This window comes from Miscanthus floridulus, chromosome 1 (assembly GCF_019320115.1).
Source record: "Miscanthus floridulus cultivar M001 chromosome 1, ASM1932011v1, whole genome shotgun sequence".
NCBI lineage: Eukaryota > Viridiplantae > Streptophyta > Magnoliopsida > Poales > Poaceae > Miscanthus > Miscanthus floridulus.
Genome location: NC_089580.1, coordinates 76,126,422 through 76,149,437, shown reverse-complemented (window position 1 = coordinate 76,149,437; position 23,016 = coordinate 76,126,422).

The window sequence follows — 23,016 nt, the reverse complement described above, 5'->3', positions numbered from 1 at the left end:
AGCTTTCACCTACCGTGCGGGGAGATGACGGTCACTCTCGAGGACGTTGCCATGATCCTTGGAGTCAAAATCCAAGGATTCCCAGTGACAAGACACACGGAGTCTGAAGGATGGCAGCAGCGGGTTGAGCACTTCTTGGGACGTCCCCTAGCGGCAGTTGAGGCTAGCAAGAAACGGCACAGCAGTGGGGTGTCCCTGAGGTGGCTTCGTCAGCAGTTTCGGGAGTGCCCACATAATGTAGACGCCCAGACCATGACATACTACTATCGGGCCTACGTCCTATGCATGTTTGGTACGGTTCTCTTCCCTGACGGCACTGGAGACACGGCGTCCTGGATGTACATCCCGTGCCTTTGGAACTGGGAGGATGCCGGCAATAGGAGTTGGGGCTCGGCTATACTTGCCTTCCTGTACCATCAGCTTTGCGAGGCTTGCCACCGTCCTGGAGGCGCGCACGCTACAATGTCAGGGTGCATCACACTGTTGCAGGTAATAAAGCAAAGTTGTACAAGTTTCCACTACAATTCAATGTTTTTTCTTAACAAAAGTGATTAACATGCATGTTTCCACTCTTTTTTGTAGATTTGGATGTGGGAGAGGCTTCCAGTTGGGAGACCGTATCAGCTTGATCCCCCACAACCTTGGTTTCCTCAAGGAGACGCAGTTGTCGCCCCTACCATGGCACACCTCTACGAGCGAGCCCACGGAACTTACCATGTGTCACGCCACGCGTACATCAGCTTCACCAACGAGCTGGACACCCTTTTGCCATAGCATGTAAGTTTCCCACCCTTTTGGCCTAATCGAGGATATGTGCACAAATTGAGCGTCGACTAGTTGATGACGACGTTGTGTACAGGTTGAATGGCGCCCATATCGGCGGAGGCAAGTCACGGATCTCAACTTGAGCTCCTTGTGCACGGCAGATGAGGACGTCTGGACGATGAGGACCCCCCTTATTTGTTTCTATGCAGTGGAGTACCATCTCCCTCACCATGTAGCACGGCAGTTTGGTAGGCTGCAGCCTTCTCCGCCCGAGGATTTCTCCACTGGTTGGTAGCTCCACAAGTACGTAACATGCAATATTTTGTTTGTTTCACATGAATGCATCATTGAGTAGGCCTTCATATTGCCGCTATGGTGTAAAATTTGCAAGTTCAGCAGACAAAAAAGAAGAAGATCACCAACTGTCAGCTGGAGCACTAGCGCTACATTGATGAGTGGATGTTGATGGAGCAAAACAACATGGGCATCCACGCCGTCCATCGTGACAAGGCATTCGATGATTGCCTTGTTTGGCTTGGTCAACGAACAAGGCTTCAATTGAGGCCCACTTGGACGGAGCAAGACATTGCTGACATTGCGAGCGAGGATGAGGGCAACAACCCATATGACCAAGCTACCCGAGAAGGCAGGCAAGTTGAGATCGCCCCTGTGTTAGCCAGAGCTGTAAGTAATACAACTATTTCCATCTCTGAGGTCTTTACTGTGATGGAGACTTAAATTCTTGTTTTTGTTGCATAGAGCACAGAGGTAATGAGGACAGTGGCCGAGCAAGGAAGGGCATTGATGATTCCTATGGGCGATCCTGATGAGGCCTCCATGTTACGACAACACATTCAGGTAGTCTCCTGTCATTCAGTTGATGTTACATCTTTATATAGTTTTGCGACCAACCCCACTTACTAATAGTGCTTTCAAAATGCAGTGTGCCATGCATCGCCTCCGAAAGGTAGCTGCATGCCTTGGATGTAGACGTGCCCCGGATGTGGCAGTCCCACAACAGCTTGGTGTTGTACCTTCTACTACACATGTTGGAGGGACTTCATCTTCACATGGTGCACATGTTGGCGGGACTTCTTCTTCACATGGTGCAGCAACTAGTGCAGAGGGTGGTCAAGGACATGGTCCTTATGATGATGAAGGAGAACACCAGGGAGAAGATGATGAAGGATAGGGAGAGTACTATGAGCATGAGTATGATGAGATTGGCATGTCCCAGCTTGAAGATGCACCCCAAGGAACTCAAGGCCCCTCCGGTTCTGGACGTCCACAGAGGACGCTCAGACCAATGGACAGGTACACTCTAGGTACCTATCCGTTTGGGAGGGGAAAGTGTTACGCTCGCCATCCATGTTAAGGTACATCTTTTGATATGGTAATCATGATATTTGGCTCAGATTTTAGCAAACACCAAATAGCTATGTGAAGGTAGTCTCATTAATGGTTTCTAACTTAGCTCAATATCTGCTAAAAGTTGTGAAAATGGACTACTATAGGAACAAAGAGAGACAAGGAGAAAATGATGGAGCATTAGACAAGGAGCGAGCTAAAAGATCCAAAGACTTCATATGCTATATTTTGTGCATGGACTATGTATGCATTGGACCTTATGTAATGCACTATGTATGGACCTTGTACTATGTTTGGACTATGTTGGATGATTGATGAAGCATATGTATGGACTATGTATGGATGTTGAATGTGTTGGACTATGTTGGATGTTGAATGTGTTGGACCTTATGTATGTATGGATGTTGAATGAATGTGTATGTCGGTGTGGTTATTTGTTATGTGAAATTCTGTATGCTCATGTATTCTGTCATGTATTCTGTGTATTCAGTGTCATGTGTATGCTCAGTTCATTGTTTTTTGGTGAACCCAGGAGCTCGGCGTCAATTGAACACACGCCGAGGGTGGGCACCTCGGCGTTTAGTCAATTGACGCCGACCCCTGGTGCATACTGGAATCCTTTGCCTCGAAGCGACGAGGTGCCCAAGCTCGGTGTTCCGTAAATTGATGCTGAGCCGTTAATCTCGGCGTGAAAATATTAAACACCGAGGTAGGCGTGTGGGCTGACCCGACGACGCCCGTGGCCCAAACGTCAGCGTGGCTCGACTTGGTGCCTAGCTGTCCAATCTCGGCGTTGGCCGACTCAGCGCCGAGGTTCATCCCAAACCTGACGTGGGCCGTGGTGATCCAAACCCTAGGGTTGGCGTGGGCCGACTTGACGCCGAGCCTCAACCCACACGTAAACGGCCGAGCCAAACCCTAGGGTTGGCGTGGGCCGAATCAACACCATGGTCATCTACCTCGGTGTCGTCCGACTTGACGCCGAGCCTATAAATCATAAAAAAGAAAGAATAAAGTATTAAAGACAGAGGTCTTCTAAACCTTTGGTATAGGTTGAAATCTTATTTGCATGATTCAAATGAAAAATCTTTCTCAACGATTCCTCTTCTACTAACACGAGTTATACTAATAAGAGTAGACATGCTATATTTATGTTTGTTCCTGCAGGAAAAACCAAACGTTGGCTCGATTTCAATCCCCTATTTTTAGAGAGAGTCAAATCTTTTTTCAGTTTGGGAATCAACCATAGTACATGAAACTTAGAGATAGGTAAACTGCAATTTATGAAATAGCGAATGCACAACGATTACACTCACATCAAAACTAACAATGGCATGTCGCAAACTAAACCTAGCATGCCTTAGGGGATTGAAAGAAACAAGTGATACAGACGTTGCAAAGGTACTACGATTACACACTCACATGAAAACTAACAATGGCATGTTGCAAACTAAACCTAGCATGCCTTAGGAGATTGAAAAGAACAACTCATACAAGCATTCCACATTCGGATTGACTAACAAAGGTTGGTCCTAATAATGCTCCCACATATTGAACTGAGTTGCGCCTTCCCCATAGTATCCTCCAGTTGACGACGGCGGTGGCGGTGGCGGTGGAGAAGGAGGCCCGTGCTTCTTATGGTACGGGCACTGGCAGTATGGATTATTGCATAGTGCCTCCTCTGCATCATTGTTGTTGTCATCGTCCAACTTATCCCTGTTACCACTTCCAGGGCCATACTCTAGGTCAAAGATGCGTCCCTGTAGATATGTGATGTACTGTTGATGGGGATAGATAGGAGGAGGGTCGACCCATCTAGTGAAGCCACAGTTATCTGTACTGCTTGAATCCTAAAAACCCATCTACCAATAAGTACTACTACAAACCAAATGCAAATCTAAAAAAGGAGAGAGTTCAAAGGAAATACAAATCCTCGTGGGCATCTGAAGAAACGACGGCCTCCACTGTCACAGTCGTTGTACATCTGCACAACGCAATCCAAACCATGACGGCATTTTGGCCAATCTTCAATGCGCTTGTCGTATGATCTAAGAGGTCTCTCATGGGTGAAGTCACTCTTCCTCTTCAAAGGAAATTCCTCTATTGGTTCTTCAAAAGAATCAGGACCCAGAGAACCCTCCCACACAATCGGAGGTCCCTTCCTCACCCCCTTTCCTCTCCCTCCGCCAAAACCCTTTCCACTCGAGGAACCTCCGCTCGACATTTGCTAAAACTAAACCAGAAAACAAGTTGTGTGGATATGGAGCAAGACATGGAGCACTATATATAGAGATGAAGGCAGGTTCACCATAAATGCTACTTGACAAAAAACTTGTGTGCGTACTCATTTATTGAATCTGCAAAGGCTAGATGCTTCATCTGAAAAGCCTACAACCATGACTGGTCATTTCATCTGAAAAGGCTACACCTGTGTTTTGTCACTTCATCTAAATGCAGTACATCACTCTGATATTAATTCATTGCGTATACGGATACAACAATAAACGAATCTAGGCTTTTCAGTGAGTTTTCAAATAGATTTTTCATTGACTGCAACAGTACTTGTAGCCCTTTCAGTGACTACAACAGCACAAGTAGCCTTTTCAGTGATACAAACAGTAGCACTACAGACCTAGGATAGTTAACGAAGTACAGGGAATAAGACCATCTGAAATAAAAGCATAGTGCATTACAACATAATAAAAAAAGTCCAAAGAATAAGTTCATCTGAAATAAAAGCAGAGTGCATTACAACATAGTAAAAAAAGTCCACGGCTACACGACATCGCTCATGAATAAACCAAATACCTACTGAGTGCAACGAGACCACTTTCCCTTCCTCTGGGCATCGGGATTCTCCTCCATCGCTGCCTTCGCACACGCTCAAGCTTATTCTCCCTCTCCACCCTGTACACAGCAACACGCATCTTTTCCTCCTCTTCCTTATGCTCCTTTTCTATAGCCTCCTGTCTGCGTCTCTGCTCAAACCTCTCCTTAACCTCCGCATCCCACTCCTTCAGGCCTTCTAGATGCTGCTTGTCCGACTCCTTGATCTCAGTGTCAATCCACTGCTCAAAGTCACACAGTGGTGGAACGGTCTGCAAGAAAAACAAATTGTTACAAAACAAATAAATAAGCAATACTTAATATCACAAGAAAATTAATTAACACACAATAAAAATTCCTCACAATCGATGCACATCATTCTTGCTTTGTAGGTTCCCATGCATAATTGGGACACATCCAGTACCTCTGTCTATATGTTTCCTCATCTTCAGAGATGTCTACCTTGCAAGGATCACCACAAAAACACATGGGTCGAGGAACACCTTCAGGGAGAGGCTTTAGGTCGTAGGGATTTGCCCTCTGGCGACCATAGCTACAATTGAAAGAATTTAGCCATATTAACAGAGAACCAAACCTAAACCTAGGGTTTTCTATTTGTTGCATAAATAATGAATAAACATTGGGATTACCATGGAATACGAGCTTTACCACGCCTTGGCATCTTAACATTACGTAGAAAAAAATCAATCCAAAGTACCTTGCAACGAATGTAAAGCTACTAACACTAAATCACCATACCTCCCAAATAAGCTTTTCATTACAAACCCTAAGCAAATTTGAATCCCAACAAACACAAAATTTAACTCCATGATTATAAACCAGAACATATACAACAACAACAACAACAACCATACATTTGGGTCATTCAATCATTTGAACCACCATACATTGCACGAATGACATGAACATGAACCAAACCTATAATGCCAAGTTCAAAAAAAAACACAAACAACCGAATCTAAATGGATGAAATGAAAGAGGGGAAAGAGGAGTACCTTGGCAAAACATCAAAACCCTCGATCTGGCCTCCCAAGAGCTGGATTTAGGATTTATGGTTCGTGGGAAGAGAGAGGGAGTGGGAAATGGCCACCTGTTGGTTCTGAATGGAGGGAGGAGGAAGAAGGGGGCCGCAGCGCGGCCTCAACTGACCGAACCTCGGCGTTGAGTCGGGCCGCGCTGAGGTTAGCGTCTCGGCGTCAGCTGATCGCACGCCAACCTCTTGGTCCACGAAGCGTTGTTGGGCCGCCTAGGCCGCGCACCGGATGGTGCCAAGAGCTCGGCGTGACTCCCCACCACGCCGAAGTTAGGCCTGTGGCGTTGGCTGACACGACGCCGACGTATTGGGCCCCATGCGCCAGCCCCGTAGTCGTCGGTGACGTGGCAAGGATTCGGTGTCGTGTCAGTCGACGCCGACCTTCATACCTCGGCGTGATTTCCTAAGACGCTTAAAATGATTTATTTGTAGCAAAAGTTTTGGCAGAGGTCTTTTTGTAAAAAATGTGTTAAAAAGGGACCAAAATGCAAAAATTTCACCACATCCATGGCGCTGGCCGTGCATGCATTGAACAGGCCAACGTGCCTAACTGCCGACCGACCGGCATCTCTACAACAAACCAACCGTGACCACACTCCGACATGCATGATCCAACGGCAGGACGGGAGGCAGCCGCTGACCTTATCGGCAGGATGGACAGGAAGCAGCTCAGGTGAGTAGGCGCCGCGTGGCGCCGTGTCGCTAGTTGCCATGCATGGCCAACCTCTCATCCTAGATGGCGATCGAGGTCTGATCCGTCACTAAAGCAAAAATACACATGCTTCTGCTGTTGCCGGTAGACGGTTCTCTTTCTTTCGACTGCACGACGGAGGCTTCAAAAAGATGCATACATGAAGCTGGATTTTGCTTGGAACTTTCGGATGATCGCCGTAGTGGATGCTTCGCCAGTCGTCACCATGTACGCGAGTGCGTGCTGGTGGGTCTGGGTGCCGTCGTCGATCCACGCGTGTCGGAATACTCCCACCATCCGAGCCTATAAAACTGTGCGGCATGGGAGGTTTCGGTTTGCACAACATCTTCAGAAGCTACAGCTGCAGCACACAGCAGATACTCCTACTTCCACAGCTCGGACTCGGAGCAAAGAGAGCAGCTACGATAGAGTGTCTGTGACTTGTGAGAACCGAGTGAGCATTCACATGGCGACGTCTCTGCTCGGCCTGTACAGCGGCGGCAGCGGCCGGTGCGGGAGGGTCCGCGCCAGGAGCGGCGGCTGCCGGTCGGCTGCGGTGGTGAAGCAGTTGCTGTCGAGGTTGAGACGCTCTTGGAGGAGACGCGCGGCGCGGCCGAGGCGAAGCGCGGTCAGGTTCGGGTATGACCTGCATAGCTACTACCAGAACTTCGACGACGGCATTGCCTCCTCCGGCCACCACCGCTTGTAGCTGTACTGTACTAATTGCCGGTGACTATTATTAGCTCGTGCAGTCATTGACTCATTATTTTTCATGGAAGTCATTGACTCATTATATGTAAGAGTAAGACTAAATCTGCGATCGGTCAGCAGAATAATGATGCCTTTTGTTGTAGAGCTATTTGAAGCTTGGAATAGAGATGGTTTCTGTATAATTAAACCGTTATGAGATTTTCTGTCCTGTGTTCAGGCATACGCATGTGCCACACCCATATCCAATTGTTCATCTACCTGAGCTTTTTTTTTCTCGAACACGCTCGCGAGCCGAAGAGCTATGTAAGAAGAGAAACATCTGCCCAAACTATGTGTAGCTTCATGTAGATTTTTAGGAGATAGGCAGGCACTGCTTTTTCAGTTCACAATAAACTTTTTAGATGATGGAACACTCACAAAAAACTAACACGAAACTCAAAAATCAAATCGCATGTCTTTGACGTGATTGATCCTGAGATGCAGCACAGACAAACTACAGCCATTACTTGTTATCAGTCGAGGTTATGGATGAAGGACCGACCTTACATGTTGAAGCTCTCTAGAAAATTTTGGGTGCATATTTCTTAGTTAAAATATCTACTTCTAGGTTTATAATTTTGAGTTAAGTATAGCATTAGCCCTTAAATTTTTCATTGTATGTCATTTCGGTTTACGAACTCGGAAAACGTATTTCTGGGTCACTAAATATCCAATAGTACACGAGGGGTCCATGTTGCCCATGTCAATATACGTGGCAATATATTGACATGGCGTGATGATGTTGATGACATTGACCTATGGAATCCACATGTCATCAAGATCGTGTTTCTCTTCTCTCGTCCATTGCTTTCTTTGTACAGCTTTCGGTGACAGTTGGCAGATACCCGCTAGTTGTGACCATAATTATGAGTAGGCGCCGCCATGGCACCGTGTGGTGCAGTGTCCCCAGTTGCCATGGCCAACCTCTCATCATAGCTGGCGCTGTTGGTGGTAGACGGATTCTCTTTCTTTCGACTACACGACGGCGGCTTCAAAAAGATGCATACATGAAGCTGGATTTTGCTTGGACCTTTCGGATGATCGCCTTAGTGGATGCCTCGTCACCATGTACGTGAGGGCGTGCTGGTGGGTCCGGGTGCTGTCGTCGATCGACGCGTGTCAGGATACTCCCACCATCTCAGCTTATAAAAGCTGCGGCATGGGAGGTTTCGTTTTGCACAACATCTTCAGAAGCTACAGCTGCAGAACACAGATACTCCTCCAGCTCGGGGCAAAGAGACCACTTGTAGCTGCACTGTACCTAGCTAGTGTACAACAATTCCCTCTTGCATGCCACTTCTGTACTTAGAGTAGTTACTAATTGCCGGTGACTATTATTAGCTCGTGCAGTCATTGACCCATTATTTTTTATGGAAGTCATTGACTCATTATTGTACAGGATCACTGCTCCCTTTGCTTCTTCTGTGTAGTCAGAGGACTCAGGAGTCGTATATATGTAAGAGTAAGACTAAATCTGCGATCGATAAGTAGAATGATGCTTTGTTGAAGAGCTATTTGAAGCTTGGAATAGAAATGGTTTCTATATAATTAAACCGATTATGAGATTTTCTGTCCTGTGTTCAGGCATACACATATGCGCACCCATATCCAATTGCAGAATAATGATGCCTTTTGTTGTAGAGCTATTTGAAGCTTGGAATAGAAATGGTTTCTATATAATTAAACCGATTATGAGATTTTCTGTCCTGTGTTCAGGCATACACATGTGCCACATCCATATCCAATTGTTCATCTACCTGAGCTTTTTTTTTTCTTTTTTGCTCGAACACGCTCGCCGAGTAGAAGAGCTATGTAAGAAGAGGAACATCTGCCCATACTATGTCTAGCTACTTGTTGATTTTTAGGAGATAGACAAAACTGAAATACTAAAGGTAGATGGCCGGCAGGCACTGGTTTTTCAGTTCACACAATAAACTTTTTAGATGATGGAACACTCACAATAAACTTAACGTGAAACTAAAAAACCAACAGCATGTTCGTTTGCTCGTATACGATCGTGGATTATAAGCTGAAACAGTACTTTTATCTCACACCAAACCAGCCAGCAGTAAATAATCCATGATCGTTTACGGCCTGCCGAACAGGCTGCAAATCGCATGTGTTTGACGTGATTGATCTTCAGATCCAGCACAGATAAACTGCGGCCATTATTTGCATCCTTCCACCTATAAGTTATTAGTCGAGGCTATGGATGAAGGACCGACCCTATATGGTCAAGCCCTCCAGAAAATTTTGGGTGTATATTTTTTCTTTGTTAAAATATCCACCTAGGTACTCCTAGGTTTATAATTTTGAGTTAAATATACCATTAGCCCATAAATTTCTCACTCTATATCATTTAGGTTTATGAACTCGAAAAACATATTTCTGGGTCACTGAACTTGTCCAAGGTACACCACGGGTCTATGTTGCCCATGTGAATACGTGGCATACTGGCAGTTGACATGGCGTGATGATGATGTTGATGACACTGACCTATGGAATCCACGTGTCATTTAGATCGTGTTTCTCTTCTCTCATCCATTGCTTTCTCTGTACAGCTTTGGGTGACACTTGGTGGATGCTCTGAAGTTGTGACCACGATTTTAGGGATGAGATGATACTTGGCGGATGCTCTGTAGTTGTGACCACGATTTTAGGGATGAAGGTCTCACTACTACAGATATGACATTTAATCCCGGTTGGGAACCAACTTTACTCCTGGTTTTCCAACCGGGACTAGCAATCCGGGGCTAAAGGTGTTGTTCTTTAGTCCCGGTTTACCACAACCGGGACTAAAGATCCTCCCAGCTTTAAAAAAATGCCTCCCACCGCTGCGCCCTTTAAGATTCGAACCCAAGACCTCATGCACTGCCTCGCGCGTAGCTTACCACCCCACCTACACAACACATCTAACAATGGATGTGATGCTTTCCTTTTGAACTAACCCATCCGGAGACCTTTAGTCCCGGTTGGTGTTACCAACCGGGACTAAAGGGTCCTTTAGTCCGGGTTGGTGTTCCCAACCGGGACTAAAGGGTCTACCTTTAGTCTGGGTTGGTATTACCAACCGGGACTAAAGGTTGGAGGACTTTTAGTCCCGGTTTAGCCGTTGGGCAGGGACCTTTAGTCTCGGTTGGAGACACCAATCGGGACTAAAGGCCTTTTAGTCCCGGGGGCAAAAAAAATGCCCAGGCTAATGCCAAATTGGGACATCGTTCTAAAGTCTGTTCTCTAGTAGTGTCTAGTATAGATGGTGGTAAATGGCAGGTTTCAACTACAGCATGGATGACATGTGGATCTAAGTAGCACATAAAGATAAGTTTGTGGACCACCGTTGTATTTAACTCTATAATTTTTCAAGTGAAGATGAAGAATAGAGATTTTTTTTAAAATTTTAACACTTTTTGAAAACTAATTTTAAATCTAACACTGCCTGTTTTTTTTTAAAAAACTAACACTTTTGGCCGCGCCTATTGCCCTGGCGCGGCCAAATACATGTGCCGCGCCATGCATAGTGGCGCGGCAGAGGGCTGACGTGGCGGCGACCGGAATCGCTGACCGATAACGTGGCAGGTCTGCCGCGCCATTGACCTTGGCGCGGCACTGCCGCGCCCTGATCCGTGGCGCGGCAGAGCCGAATGAAACCCCGCGGCCAGTCCCGCCTGTCCGAGCAGCAAGCCTGCCTGGCCGCCACGCCCACTGCCCGCCCGACAGTACCTGGACGGCTTAATTGGAACACGTCGTGCCGATAGTGGGAGTTATTCTAAGTATTGCTTGACGTAAAATCAATAGTGGATTTATTTTTGTCTTTTGTTGAATTTTTTTCACGAGCGAATAGAGAATTTGATAAGCCAATGATATTTTTTTCGTCTTTCATAATACGGTTAACCACCATATGTTAACTAATGGATTACAAAAAATTGGATTAGATTGAAACGATTATTTTTTAAGGGAACTTATTTATTTGGCTTTTTGGCCCCATATTGTAGGATCGGCGGCGACGCGACCATGGACCCCGGCTTCCTTGACCCCTCGCGCAAGATGCCGGCCACCGGCGTCGAGATACCCCGGGACTGACGGTTTTCGAACTAGTTGCTACTTAATCTCGCATGCAGTGATGCCACGACGCATTGAAACGAATATGAAGCAAATAAATGAAGTCCGTGTGTAAGTTGACAAGCTGCCACATAACATTTTTATTGGTTTGACATAAGTTCGACATAACATAACCAACTAAGCCTGCAAGTTTCGGACTCCAATAATAGTTCGACCTAACAAACTAAGACCCAGGAGTGTAAGGATCCCTCAGACGCCTATGTCTCTTCGGATTTGTTGGCAACACATTAGTAGTGTAGCCAACGTCGGTGTGGTCGCATTGCCGGTACGTACGGCTCGTACCCTGCAAGTATATGATATGCACGATTACTTAGAATTCTTTATGATCGTTAGTTCATGTAGCCTACGTATTTAAAGAAACTATCTTTGTTAGTACCTATGAGGCTCCTTGGGTACCAAGCGGGGCACCACCTAACTGAGACATGCCGATCTCATCCTACGGCCAATCGTTCCACTGGTCGTGATGTCTGCGAAAGCCCGAGGGTTCGTCGTCATCGTCGTCCTCGGTTGCAGGGTCCTTCCCAGCGCTATGATGTGGTGGTGTATGCACCGTGGAAGTGGCACCTGTCACCGGCTGAGAAGAGTCTGCTGGTGTCCTCAAAGAGGCTAAAGACGTGTCACCCGACCGCGCCGGGAGTGGCGGTTCCTCATAAGGAGTGTCCATGCAGCTCAGCTTTTGAGCTAGCTTTCTGCAACTCTTCTTCACCTTCTGCATAAATAGATGTTAAAGTTAGTGCATTTCCCAAACGCACAAACACTAAAGAAACCATTTCGGAATGGACTAGTTTATGTTTACCTCCACAAAAGCCTCGAGAATGCCTGGCCCCTGCCCTCTAGACTCGTGAAGCCGGAACTCTGCTTTGTTGGACAGCCTCGACAATTGTGTCGCCTGGGTACAGAAACGTGGTTGAATAGTTTTAGTATACATACTTAATACCAAATGGATAACAAATTATACCATTCAAGTATCTTAGCACGTATCTTTATAGCGGGGCTCTCTGTAGCTGTGTGTTCTCTCTAGTGGCAACGTCGTACACATCTTCGATCACATCTTCCTCCGAGTCCTCGTCAATCACCTCCTCAGTGTTAGGGGCTTGATATGTGTCCTCGTAGACCTATGAAGCCAGTGCAGGTACTCGTCGAAGGTGTGCTGGTCGTATAGAGGACCCACATGGACCGGCTGCCGTTCCCTAGTCTCCCACAAGTGGATGTGTGCGTTGTGTGTCACGCACCAATCCTTGGTCTTGTACCTCTTCCTGCGGTCATACCTGCAACAAAACGATGTTAGTTGTACCACACACCTCTGAATTGTAGCTTTGTTATTAATCGATAACACACCCGTGCAATCCTTGGTTGGTGGGTAAAGCGGTGGTGGGCAGCCTGTCATTCTTCCAAACTGTTTGTAGACCCTGACAGGCAAGTGAATCTCGACCACGTTGAAGAAAATAAGAGGGACATTGCAGCGATACTCCTCTGACTCGTCCCTAGTGATAGGACAGAGATAGTACTGGAGCTCCGAAGCATCCCAAGGATACCAATGCATCTGAACATTTCATAATTGAGTTAGGCTGTGATATAGTGTAGATCGAACAAGACACAGGTATGATAGTAAAGAGAGCGTAACCTGGAGCTGTGTCAGGACGTCGAGACCGTCCGTGTACTCCTTGTACTTGCGCCTCCCATTCCCTCTAACTAACTCTAATTCCGTTCAGATAAGCAGAGCTATAGGGAGTGTATCCTACCCGTTCCATTGCTGCATTGAACACGATAATGAATTAGCCATTAATAAACTTATCATATGTAACCATATCGACGAATATAATGAACCAAAGTATTTACCGATAAACCAGTATTAAGGGGTCTCCCAACGGGCCATCGTTCCCAACACCAAATCTAGAGTAGGTACGAGCAACCTCCAAGGTTCGCATACCCGGAGGTGCGACGGTAGGCAATACATAGCTGTCGATACGTCCATGCCAGGACTGCGCTACTCCAGTTGTACGCCGCTATGTTCTCCCACGGCTAGCGTAGTATGTCAAGGAAGATCCAGCTGATGGTGTTGCCCGAGGCATCTGGGAAGAGAAAAGCACCAAGAAAGTGCCAGAGCCACACTCGAGCGAACCTGTCGATCTGAGCCTCCTCAGCCTGTGGGTCTAAGTAATCAAAGCGCTCCGTGATCCAGGACGATGAAGCACCGGAAGTTTTCCTAAAATTTACCAAAGAAAATGAGACCCGGTGGCTGCAGGAAAGCAATGCAAGTATTAAATAGGCTTTAATTTCTCACTTATTTTTCTTGGAAGCCTCGTCGTCTGGTGGAAGAAAACTAGTAAACTGAGCCATCAGCTTCCTCCGGTGATCGTTGTCAACTATCCCCGTCACTGAAATCCACCCAACCGAAGGCCAAAATAGCCTTCACGTCCTGCATGGTCAAGGTCATCTCGCCACAAGGTAGATAGAACGTGTGGGTCTCAGGCCTCCACCTGTTATAAGAATAGAATGACATTTAGTTACCTCAAATTTGTTACAAGAAAGTTTACGTACAAAGAATACACTCGCACTTGTCTATAGCTGCAGTAAGTAGTGCTGGATCACAGGGCGAAAGATCGTGGTTGACAACACGGACAAGCTCAAGGAAGCCGGCACGCTGTATGTACGGCGCATAACGCTCGTCTCAGTGGTGCGCCCTAGTATGCGTGTGGGGCCTCAAAGTAGGCAAGGCCACCTCTACGTCGTTGTCACTCAAGATGTGTGCTCGGTGCTAGTCATCGTACTCCACCTCAAGAAAGGGGTACAACGGGTGCTGCGTGGGAGGGGTCATCCTGTTACAAATTGATAAACTAAGCATTAGAGTATTCAAATTAACAAAATTTAAATTAAAATTATGTAGCATTGCAAAATTTGAACTACTTGTTATGCAATACGAACACAATATAAAAGCACATGTATATATTCAAATTAACATTAACAGACATATCACGCACTAGTAACATAAACAACTTCACTAGGACTATAAGCATTTGACAAAACTTCATGAAGTCATCAAAATCGACGTATCACGCACTAGTAAGTACCGATATTTGTAAACTAGTATCTATACCCAAAATCCCTAACTAAATAACTAACTATAAACTAAATAATAAATACCTAATCAATCCCTAAATCCAAAATCCTAACTATACTAGAACACACAACCTCATGTAACACCCCTGGTGTTACGAGCTCGTTTAGCACCGCGGTTTGGGCCTAAGTAAAATTTTCGAAACAAGTTTCTCGGGTTTTTGATTTAAAACGTACTTGTCGAGATAAGGGAATCATGTGTGGCTTAGTTGTGTGGACTCAAATAAACGTTCAAGTTAAATTACACAGTGCGTAGAAATATTTAGGAATGTCCGATAACGATTCTAGCAAATAAATAGCGAACGGTTTGTTCTATTAGATTAAGCAGAAAAAGTAACTTTTATAAATAAAATAAAATCCATTAATAAATAGAACGATATATATATAAAGCTTTGGTCTAGTGACATGTTTACGTTTACGTATAAACTTATTTTAGTCCTTAGATAAATTGGTAACGTACCTACGATAGCTGTCGTACTGACCGTTTAAATCACCCAAATTATTGCATCGCAGCTCGCAAGCGTGCGTGCATGCACCAGGAACAGGCCCGGTCCTGGGGTGGACAGGGTGTGCCACCGACCTAGGCCTCAGATTTAGGTGGGACTCAACCCATATAGTAGATTAGTACTAGTATTAGTATAGGCCATTAGTTTATACGTTGTATAAGTAGTGTAGTACGTGGGCTTCTATAGGCTGTAGCCCAATATAGCAAGCGCAGGTATAGGAAGGCTTTGCCTTCGACACTTTCCAGTTTCCATTCAGAATTCGATGACTTGTGAACTCGTCAACGTGAAGGTCGTGACTCAGAACTGATGAACTGCTGCAGCCGCGGGGCAGTCCACGGGACGCGTAGCGTGGTGAGGCTCCTACATGACGGCCACGTAAAAAGGACACGTGTGGTGTCACGGCTCTGTACCTTCGCGAAGCCTGCCCATGTAGATGGAGCTGATTCGCGCACGCCCTATAGACGTCGTCGGACAGCTGGTCACCAGCACCACCACTTCATGCAGACCAGGCCACTCCGTACCGCTGCTGCTGTCTTGTCGCGTCACCTCCTGCCGCGCCGTGCCATTTCATGTTCTGTGCGTGAGCAGGCGTGTCGCTGCCGGCCACGTTGTGCCAGGCCACGCTCCACACCGCATTTATGAGATTGGACGTACCGCGCAGCTCCCCGTTCCCTCTCGCACGCCGCTCTTCTTTACCACCGTCCACTCTCTTTCTCTTGGCTGCCAACCGTCAACGCCGCTACTCTGTGCGTGTTGTAGGTGACAGGTAGATGCTAGAGCTGACTTTTGTGTGTGGATACCTGCTGGTGGACTCAGCGAGGAATTCCTTTATGCTGCTATCGTAGTTGTTATTTATAACTCTCACCAAATGCTTTTATAAATAGAAGTTTCATAGTCTGTTGTCGTAGTTTATATATCAATACTTCATTATGTCATGATTAGCTATTTATTTCCGCTGTAAGTATGATCACATGTTTATATTCCGCTGTTAAATTAAATTGTTCATACTCTAATAATGTGATTACATTCCGCTATTATAATAATAAATGTTGTACTCTGATGTTGTATTAAAAGTGATGTAAGAAATGGTTAAGAATGATGTAAGCGTTATTCTCTCATTTGTGATCCTGATGGCGAAAATATGGATTTTCGGGTTCTCCCCAGGGGTGTGCCTGACGGGACCGAGTAATTTAGTGTTCTCCCTCGAGTGCTTAGTGTCTAATGGAAGACAAGCACTCCTGTGAGACATTAGATTAGTTGGTTCTGCCACACCTCAAACCTAAAAACTACCTACGTAAATCACAAACAAATTCACTAACCTAACTATCCTAAATCACTAACTATCCTAAATTTGACAAACTATCATAAATCAATAATAATCAAAAAACCATAACTATCCTAAAACACTAATTATCATAAATCACTAATTATCCTAAAACAATAATAATCAAAATAACATGAAATCGAGAGGGAGGTACCTTAGGAGCGGGCGGCCTTGATGCGCCGGCGTTCGTGGCGTGGCCGGCGCAGGCGCTGCGCGGCGGGAGTGGCCAGGCGCGGCGTGGTCGTGCGGGCGCGGGTGCGGGCGGGCGCTGCGTGGCGGCGGGGCGCGTGCAGCTAGCGACGGGCAATGCGCGATGGCGGGCGGGTTGGTAGGGGTGCGTGCGGGTGGGCGGGCTCGCTCGTGATATTTATTTGGCCTAGCCGCGCCATGCTCCGTGGCGCGGCACTACCACGCCAAGATCGGTGGCGCGGCAGAGCCCTGCCACGTCAACGATCGCGATTCCGGCTGTCGCCACGTCAGCCCGCTGCCACGCCACCATGCATGGCGTGGCACGGGCATTTGGCCGCGCTAGGGCAATAGGCGCGGCCAAAAGTGTTAGTTAAAAAAAAACAGGGTAGTGTTAGATTTAAAATTAGTTTTCAAAAAGTGTTAAAATTAAAAAAAATCAGAATAGACACGACACCTGGGAAATTTTGATGTTGACTCAAAATAGAAAAACATAGAAAAATAGTAGAAAACAAGCGTTTTATATGCCTCCAACATCTGATTTGCGGAGCACCCAATTATACTAGTGATGAAGTCCCATCATCTGATTTACACATTTAGCTTCCCTATCTCAGGTGAGTGGTCAAGATCTTTGGCAAGGGTTTAGCTAGGCTTTGGAGTTCGGGGTTTTGGTAGAAAGTCTTCATATCATCTTTGGGATTAGAGGAAGAACTATATGGGTTGGTATACTAACCGATATGATGACGGTGACAAGCAAGATGATGAGGCGATGATGAACCGGATGCGGTGTCACCTGCCACAGGCAGTGTTGAACATCATGTTTGTCCATTGAAGAAGATAAGACAAACATTGGCGACACCGACATATTAGTGTTAGCTAGTGTGGCCATTGGTAGCATTTTCGGTAGCTGGGGCACTATTGTCAAAGCCAGGTGGGGAGATGGTGGCAAGCATTGCACTCGCACTTGGTTGCTCACGGGTGAATGAGGGAAGAGTGGTAGGAAGGAGCTAAAAGAGAGATATTTGGTCCAAGCCATCTATTATCGGACTTGCTAATCCAGGGCGCTAGCGTCCGGACGGTGCTGCACAGTGAGCGAGCAAGCGCCCTAGCGCATCGGGCTCGCGAGTGAAACACCCGATCTACTTTTGAAACATCCAAATGAATCAGTTGCAACATATAAAAGAACACAAATGAAACACTTGAACAAAGCATTTGAAACACTTGCGAAAACGCCTAAAAACAGTTGAAAACCATTGCAAACATATACAACATCCAGAAGAAATACTTGCAAACATACGTATGAAACATCTGAAAATACTTGAAAACATATGCTTGCAACATGCATGTATATGAAACATCCAGATCTACTTTTGCAACATCTAGATAAAACACTTGCAACATACGTCTGGAACAAATGAAACACGTGGAACATACACCTGAAACATACATGTATAGCCATTATAACATATGCAACATCTCGATCTACTTTTGCAACATCGATATACAACACTTGCAACATACCTATTGAAACATCTAAAACACTTATAACATACTATTGCAACATGCGCTTTCAGCATAGCATCTACTTGTTGCTTGGATGAATTGATGCTCGTCGACACGGAGCTCGACGCCAACGCGGAGCTCGACGCTCTGGTGGAGAAATGCCATAGTGGGTGGCTCCAGTGGAGAAGGCGGACCGCGCGCTGGAGAAGACCGCGAGGCAGAGTGGGGCACGTGCTGGAGATGGCCACGGCAGGTCGCTTCGGTGGATGAGGTAGGGCGTGACCGTGAAGATGACACTGAGGGCGGGTGGGGCTGGTGCAGGAAGCATGGATGGGAGGGGATCTATGGCGGCCTAGATTTCATGCCGCTCGGCACGGGAATGAGTGGATGCCGTGACGGGAGGCGGAGGGGCGGACAACGCGAAACACAGCGATGGGCGGACTAGGGAAGTTATTGGTCGCAGAGATGGGAGAGTAGAGGAGCAAACCGGATGCCTATTGGGCCGATCCGCTGTGTAGTAGGCCAGAAAGGACAGTGTCTAGCTGTCCGGATGCCCTGTAGGAAGCATTTCTGATCTATTATAGATGCAACGGTCAAGAAAATCAAGTGGTCATACACTTGAACACTTGATTGACACCTATCTCTACCTCTATTAAGATGAAACTGGAATCGTTCACACCCCCAAATCACTCTGCCTCTGACTCCCCTGACCACACACACACCCACCCGACTCCATCAACCGTGACTCCGCGAGTCCTTGTCTCATCATCGAAAAAGAAGAAACGTGAGCCCCCCCCCCCCCCGCGCCCTTCACCTCGTCCCCGACGCCGCCGCCGTCGTCGCTGCCATCGCTCAGTGCTTATCGCGCCGTCTAGCGGCTCCATGCTCTCCCCACACCCAGCATCCTCCAGATCCCTTCCCTAACTCACCTCCCCGAACCCTAGTGCCACAACACACCTTGCCGCCTCCACCTTCGTCTTTGTAGTGAGACGACAGTTGCGGACCACAACCCTGTGGAGGATGGGACACAAGTGACCCTGGTGAGACTGGATCCAGATGCCTCGTCTTCTCCAGCGGGCGAGCTCAGCCCTCGCGGCGGTGCCGGTGGGCGCACCTCCAAGGTTACGCGCGTGTCCGGCAACCCGCGCGAGCACCTTGAGAGCTGCTCCGATGGACGGCTGCATCGAAGGCAACCGTGGCTCTGTAGGCTTGCACGCGAGCGAGGTGAGGGCAACTCCAGCAACCTCATTTGTGGGAGATAAGCAAGGCTCCTGGTAGATTAGTGTTATTAGGAGGATCCATTTCTGTTCCTTATTTTTATATTTAATACATGGTATTTGATGGCCGCCAGATTTTAGCATGGTTGATTCTGTTCATGACAATATTGTGATGAACAGCAAGTGTATTAAGGACATCATTGCATTAATCAAACCAGTAGATGATTAGTACAATAATTAAGGAGCTGAAAATTTGTATCCACTCTCTTGCATCGTCGGCAGGTAACTTATGTTTGTCTATGTTACAACTGACAACTGAAAATTCTCAATTGTGTTTCAAGTTCCACCTATAACCCTGATATTAGTTAAGGTGCATGGTGTAAACTTTGACACTGAAACATGAGCATACTTTGCCTGCAGTTAAGGTACACAGCACACTGACAGCAGACTGGGGACCCAATAAGCTGCTGCATGATTCATGTGATTTTTGTAATGCTTCATTGTTGTGATAGTGTGATTAAATCTCTAATTAATTCATGCTTTTGTTTTCTTATATGTGGTCAAGAGCATAAAGGGGTTTGGGGAACAATGATGGCCATGCATAGGTGGTTTGAGGGACAACGAAATGTCATTTTTCTTGAACTTAAAACTTCATGTCTTTAGCTTCTTACTGAAATTTCATAAGTTTTTTTGAAAAATGCCAGTTCTTATACTTCCAGCAGTCTATTGTTGATTGGTATTATGTTAGGGTGGTTACAGTTTACAAAATGAATATGCAAATGGATATCTTATGTAATAGAGCCACATAAGGACCTTCTCAAACATCTTGTTTTACATGTCGTCTGAATCATGCTTGGCACAAGTCATTCTCCTGTAGATGTTGGTGCTAATTTGCTACCTATTTGACATCACTGAATTTGCTGCAAGTTAATTAGGCTTAATGTGTTACTGTTGTTCAGGAGCTTTTCCCCTACAGGTGCTTCCGGTATTTTTTAACATAAACTAATTGACTGATAGATCTTATACTTGTGGCAGTGCTGGTTGGGAAATGATGGTCTAATGCATATTATGCATAAAAATACCGGTGATTCCAAGGGTGTCTAACATGGGTTACAAATATAGTTGATGTTACAACATATTATCTCTGACCATTCTGCTCTTGATCTTATGGATTTTTTTGTTCTGCTGCAGATACATTTTGCTGCAAGTCCACGAGACAGGAACAATTTGGTAAAGTATGACAGGAAAACTGGATACTTTCAGGCAGGGCAAGGATTTCTGGTTATTACTATATTATTCATAGAGCTATTCCAACAATGGGTGCCTAAAGCCTACAATGGGGGATATTGAGATGTGCTGACTGTTTTCTCTGAGTGATAATTTGAGCATGGTGGTGCCAAGCTAGATGAGAAAATGAAACTGGCAAAGCTTTTGGACTCTGTGCTCATTCCTGTGAAAGGGAGCTTGGAGGATCCTAGCGCAAAGATCAATGTTCTGCTGCAAGCTTTTTTCTGTCGATTACACTTTATATAATTCTGATATGTTATACATCAGGGTTCAAACTGGAAGGCCTTTCTCTTAGTTCTGATATGGTATACATCAAGGTTCAAACTGGAAGGCCTTTTCTCTTAGTTCATGTCTGCTTGTCCCAATGCTCGCTGCGTCGTTTCCTCCCTGCGTCACCATGCCCAACCGCCCGCCCCACAACGTCTCGCCGCCGCCGGTCCCCCGCAGCGCTGCACCCTATCCCCTGCGGCCTCCACCGCGCTGCCTCCTCCGCGCCGTATTCCCCACCAGGCCCAGTCTGCCTTGCCCACCTCCACCGCGCAGCCTCCTCGCCGCGGTCGGGCCCCCTCGCCGCAACCACCTCAACCGAGCTTGCGAGCCGCGGCCGCCTCCACCGAGCCGGTGAGCCTCCACGACGGATGCTCCAGCAAGCAGGTGAGGGGGACGAGATTCTTGTGACGCTGCGCCCATCGGCGAGTTGCACGTGCCACTGCCGCACAACGAGGTCCATGCGTCGCCGTCGACCTCCGTGCCGGCGTGCCTCCATTCGTCCACGCAAAGCCCATGTTGAAAAGGTATGTTTCAAGTGTTTCAGATGTTTCATCTGGATGTTGCAAGTGTTTCATCATGATGTTGCAAAAGTAGGTCGGAATGTTACACATGTTGTAGTGGCTAGACACGTATGTTTGAAGTATATGTTCCAAATGTTTTATCTCGTTTTCCATATATATGTTTGCAAGTGTTTCATCTGGATGTTGCATATGTTTTCATGCATATGAAGTGTTTCAGGTGTTTCATACGCATGTTTCGAGTGTTTCGGTTGTTTGGTACGTATGTTGCAAGTGTTTCATCTGGGTGTTTCAAAAGTAGATCTGGTATTGCAGCTTGTGTTTCAGATGCATGCTTCATGTATTTCATTTGTCTTCAAACGTATGTTGCAAGTGTTGCATCCGGATATTTTAAGAGTCGATCGGGTGTTGCATCTCTGTCTTCGCTTTTTTGCTGCCTCACCTTCGCCTCGGTGTCTCCTCCTCCTCCCGGCGCCGGCTGGGCATCTACCGCCCCATCCCCCTTTTTCTGAATGTTGGCGTAGCCACCTGTTGCAGCTACTAGCTGCGTGCATGCGTGTGAGAAGCAGAGGGGGCACAAGCAGGGACTCCCTGGGCATGTTCGCTTGAACTTATCAGCCAACTTATTAGCTAGAATCTACAATATTTTTCTCTCACAACAAACCAGCCAAGACCGGCTTATCAGCCAGCTTTAATACCAGCCAAATAGACCCCCTATGTACAATTAGGCAGTGCGGGCCCCGCGTAGGTGTGCGCGGGATGCAAATGCACGGGGGGAGACGGAGTGCAGGCGGGTGGGCATCCGGACACAGGCCTCCGTCTGGACGTCCGGATGCTAGCACTGCCCACAAACAATTTTTATTCAAGTGGTTTTCTAAACGATGATTTAGAGAGTGAGTTTAAGAGAGATTTTTATGGATGCTCGCAGACAGCAGCACCATCAAATCAGAAAAGTCTAATCTTGACGGCCAAATGAAGCTATTGATCTCAAGACAAAGAAAAGAGAAACTAGCATCGAGTCAAGGCAAAACTTCAAAAGCAAGAGTGGCGACTCATCCTTGTACCATGATGACTCGGATGATTTCTACTACCACAGTCCCCTGCATGTATATGCTGCCATTCACTGACCATCCTTTTTCATGTATATGCTGCCATTCACCGACCATCCTTTTTGTTGATCTGCCGATCATTCGTTCATGCTGAAGACGTACGCGCGCATGCAACTAGAAACTTCACGCCTCTTCTAGAGATTTTCCCTTTAACATAACACTAGTGCGTTCCCTTGTTCTTTCTTTAGGATGTTGAAATTCGTTGTAGTCAGTAGATGACGCACATTCTATTCCGCTCCCCTGTTGATCCTGCGCATGGATGACTCAGCTCGATGGTATCTTTTTTCTTTTTCCTTTTCCTTTTTTTTTTGAATGAAGATATCAAAAGAGTGAAAGACCATGCATGTTCCAGCTGTAAAAACAAAAAAGGTCCACGTTCTAAGCTTTAGTCATCGTCAGTACAAGG